Genomic DNA, 4,637 nt, shown 5'->3' with positions numbered 1-4,637 from the left:
CAGCAATGGATGAGGGTACCCCTTTCTCCACAACCTCTCCAGCAAAGGATATCATTGGTGTTTTTGATTTTAGCCATTCTGACAGGTGTAAGATGATATCTCAAAGTTGTTTTGATTTGCATTTCCCTGATCGCTAAGGAGGTTGAGCATATCCTTAAGTGTCTTTTAGCCATTTGAATTTCATCTGTTGAGAATTCTCTGTTCAGGTCAGTGCCCCATTTTTTAATTGGGTTAATTAGTATTTTATTGTCTAGTTTCTTGAGTTCTTTATATATTTTGGAGATCAGACCTTTGTCTTTTGTGGGGGTGGTGAAGATCTTCTCCCAGTCAGTTGGTTGCCTTTTTGTCTTAGTGACAGTGTCCTTTGCTTTGCAGAAGCTTCTCAATAACTCTTACATTTTAAATTAAACTATATTTCTCATCTACCCTCTCCCGCATTGCAGTACTTTATTACTGCATGCTCATCTTGTTTCTCCCTCTATCTGCTCACAACTCCTCAGACTCTACCCTTCTTCCCAGAATTCTCTGCCTGGTTCTCATGCCTAACCTTAACATGTCCATCTATTGAGCAGTCAGTCAGCTTCTTTATTAAACCAATCACAGTGGCATTTACTCACACAGTATAAAAGAATATTCCACATGGCAATTCAGAAAACAACCCAGCTTGTCTGAGACCTCTCCTCCTGCAGTTTTGGAGCATTGATCATCTTGAGGAAGAGGACTTGAAACTCACTGAGCTTTTTCAGACATGTGAAATTTGTTTACTTAATGACTTCCATGAACCCTCCCCCTCCTAATTTCTGGTTATGATGTTTTTTTTCAGAGAGACTTATATAACACAATAAATCACTCAAATGTCTATCTAATAGAAGAAGAAGAAGAAAATAACAAATAACAAACAAACTAATAATTAAAATGTAGACATTAGCAAATGGCTTTGCATAATAAATTTAAATTAATATATTCTTAATTTACCATTGGATAAAATGCAGACTAAACCAATAAAAAACAATGGGGTGTAATGATCCAAGAAGCAACATGTGCTAGCAAAGTGAATAGATTACTACTTATGTCAAATAGGCAATAAATATTTCTTAAAGACGTTAAACATCTGTAGATATCAGGGGCATTAAAATTAAACCTCTTTGATTGCATCTCTCCCCAGCAAGAAAGACTATCACCCAAAACCAACAACAAAAACCAGAAAGCTTGTGGGGAAAGAGATGCACTAACACACTGCTGCTGGAAACAAAAACTTGAAATCAGTTTAGAGGCTACTGAGAAAGAAAGTAAAAGTAAACTACCATATGACCCAGCTACATCACTCCCAGGTTTATATCAGAGGAGTTTGAATACCCATGTTTACTGCTACTTCTTTCTACAGTTGGAAGTCATTATGCTGAGAATAGTAAGCCAGACTCAGAAAGATTAATGAAGTTGTTTAACTTCATATGTGGAGTTTATACTGCAATTGAAGTGTGAATTTACCTGTGCAGCTATAAAGGAAGCCATATGATGGATAAAGAGTTCTTAAGGAAAGGTGAGAAAGAATACTGAAAAATCACTTCTGTGAACAATGCCTTTAAAATCACATTATTAGTGTTATTCGAAAGTCAAATTGTAGATGCAGATAATGGAGTAAATGTACACTGTTTTAAATTTTAAGGTAAGTGCATTTCTTTCTTTTCTATGTCTTAAACTTATAGTTGATTCTTATGATTAGTATTCTTTAAGTGCTATTTTCCTTGTTTGCTGGCAGTCATGGAACTTACTCTGCCACTCTGCAGATCAGTCTGGGTTTGAACTCAGAGATATCTGTCTGCCTCTGACTTCAGAGTGTTGGAATAAAGGCATGATATATCACTGCCTCGCCAATCAAGCACTTCTATTAAGATGAAGTGGCATTTACCAATAAGGACTCTAAAGGTGTCCATACAAAACTTGTTTTATTAACTTGTATCACTTCAAACAGGTATAATGTTCATATCCTAAATTAATTCTTTCAGTCTCTCTTCTCCCTCCCTCTCTTTTTTGCTTGCTTGCTTGCTCTTTGGCCCTATCTCTCATACTCACTCTTGTTCTTTCTTTACTTAGGTAATATTTACCATGACTCAGAAGCTTACATTGGGTAATAACTGTCTCCTCTCTTGACCTTAGAGTTCTGCATACTAGTGAGTGTAACCATCATTTATAGTAACTTACAATATGTTTTCTGACAAAAGGAGAGTTGACTAACTGAATAAATATCAAAGCTATTATCGTTTACCTGAATGTTAACCAGGAAGAATTTGCTCTTTGTGTGGCACTACTGTTTCAAGTACAGTCATTTTTTTTTTTTTAGATTAGAATTTAGGAATTGAAAACTGTCTTTATCTCAGTCTCTAATGCAACTGAACTACTAAAATTAAAGTGATTATAATGCCTTTTTGAATTAACATGGTATTAAGAATATATGCAGATATAAACTATAAGCCTTGAAATACTCTGAAATATTACTAGTGAAATTAATAATGCAATTGAGGATATATGCTAATAATTTTCATTCATCAGAGAAAAACTCTTCTAATAGTAGGCTTTCCATATGTAGAAGAGAAAGGTCAGAATTAGACCAGCATAAATGATTAGTGATTACAGAGAAAAAGAAAAAGAGTTCTCACTAAATTCCAACTACACTCAATGCTACTTTAAATCTATTTGTCTAATTAACTTCATTGAATTTTTCACAGATATCCGTCTTAACTTCAGGTTGCTTAAAGTTTAGAGATATATTAACACTATGTCCTGAGAACCATATGGAAATAGGAAAAATATTGCACAATCTTCTAGACAATCCTTTGGTAAAGAATATGTACTCTGCATCACAATGTGGCTCATGGGAGTTTTGTTAAACTTTCCCAAATATCTATTTTTCATAGAGTATTAAATGTTATTTCCTGTTGAGTTAAGGAGTTTTCTTTCAAATCTCTAGTATGTGTCTTCTTTAATCTCTGTGAAACAAGTGGACTATTAATATTTGATGATTATGCAGCAATTATTATTCAACTAAACAAAAATATTCTGAATATTTCAGAATCATGTGAATATAGATAAAAAGTTAGTGTGATTTAATGAGAAGTTTTCTTCATTAAACATTATTTTAAAAATTTATATGTTGTGTTATCATGGGGTACATTCAGTATAACTCATAATCTCCCATTTAACCTTGTCTCATTGTTATTGCTTATGTTCCACCATTATTGAAGCAAAAGTAGGTAAGAGGTTGAACTTAATTTTTTCAGAAGTGATACTAGGAAAAAGGTGTAAGGAATCGAGGCCAAAAGCCTAAAAAAGAAAAAAAAAAAAACTACTATTCTATACCACTTTACAATTGCACACAAAAAAAAGAACCCTTTTTTCTTTCAGAATACGGTGATGGACAATGCTAAATACAGTTGAAAAGAGTCTGAGAGAGCTTTGGCCTTAGCAGACCTGACTGCTTTGTATCTCCAGCTTGCTCTTGTATAACTACCCTGGGAAATGTCCTGTGTATGCGGTCTTTAGAAAATTCAGCAGAGGCAATGAGGGAAGAATGTCACATTGCATCTGAGGACCGGAGTGATTGATGGATGCAGACTGTGACGTGAGGCATGTGAAAGGTATACATAAACGAAAAGGTGGATAGTGGTGGAAGTTCATTATGACTCTAAACAACAAGCTCCTAAAGGATGTGAAGCTTGAATCAGAGTCCGGTTTGATCTCATGCTCATTCAGTCCCGGTCCAGCTGGATTTAGTGAGCTCCCATTAGAACAGGCACACTGTCTCAGTGGGAGGACCAACCCTTCGCGGTCCAGACTTCCTTGCTCATCTTCTCCCTCCTGCTCTTCAACTGGACCTTGGGAGCTAGGTCCCTTGCTCTGAGAGGGTCTCTGTCTCTATCACCATCCATCGCCAGACGAAGATTCTATGGTGATATTCGAGATAATCATCAGTGTGATAGTGGGGCAAGGACAGTTCAGACACCCTTTCCTCTGCTATTCAAGGATCTAGCTGGGGGCATCCCCGTGGACATCTGAGATCCCCTCTAGAGCCAAGTCTCTTGCCAACCCTAAAATGGATCCCTTAATGTAGGTATCTTCTTCCCTGCTCCTATATCCGCCCTTCCTCCATCTCTACCCTCCCACTCCCCCAAGCTCTTGATGTGATCAAACCAGACTCTCTGATTGTGGCTGACAATTGGGGCTGTCTCAGAAGCCATTGATAAAGGCTCTGGGACTTGTTTTTACAGCATGTTCTGGCTTTTTAGGTCCCTAGTCTATATGGATGCACAGCTCCCTAGGCCTGGATGTGTGTGTGTGGGGGGGGGGGGGCTTGAGGGCAGGGTTCCCTGCCCTCTCCCAAGCAGGGAGGGAGAAGGAGGAGGGGGTGTGGGGGAGCGGGAGGAGATTGGGAGGAAGAAAGAAAGTGTAAATATTTGAATGGAAAAATAAAAATAAAAAATAAAAAAATCATGAGAAGCTTGTTTAAGCTGCTGATTATCTCATAACAAATTTAAAATATTTGTAAATTTGTTGATTCCTCAGGATTCTATACCACATTCTTCTTTCAGATCATTTTGACACAGTTAATTTGCTGGTCACTGGTAGAGAGACATTATGCT

This window comes from Alexandromys fortis, unplaced genomic scaffold (assembly GCF_014885135.2).
Source record: "Alexandromys fortis isolate MF-2015 unplaced genomic scaffold, M_Fortis_MF-2015_v1.1 scaffold_2_26212498_36691700, whole genome shotgun sequence".
Taxonomy (NCBI): Eukaryota; Metazoa; Chordata; class Mammalia; order Rodentia; family Cricetidae; genus Alexandromys; species Alexandromys fortis.
This window is presented reverse-complemented; position numbering follows the sequence as displayed.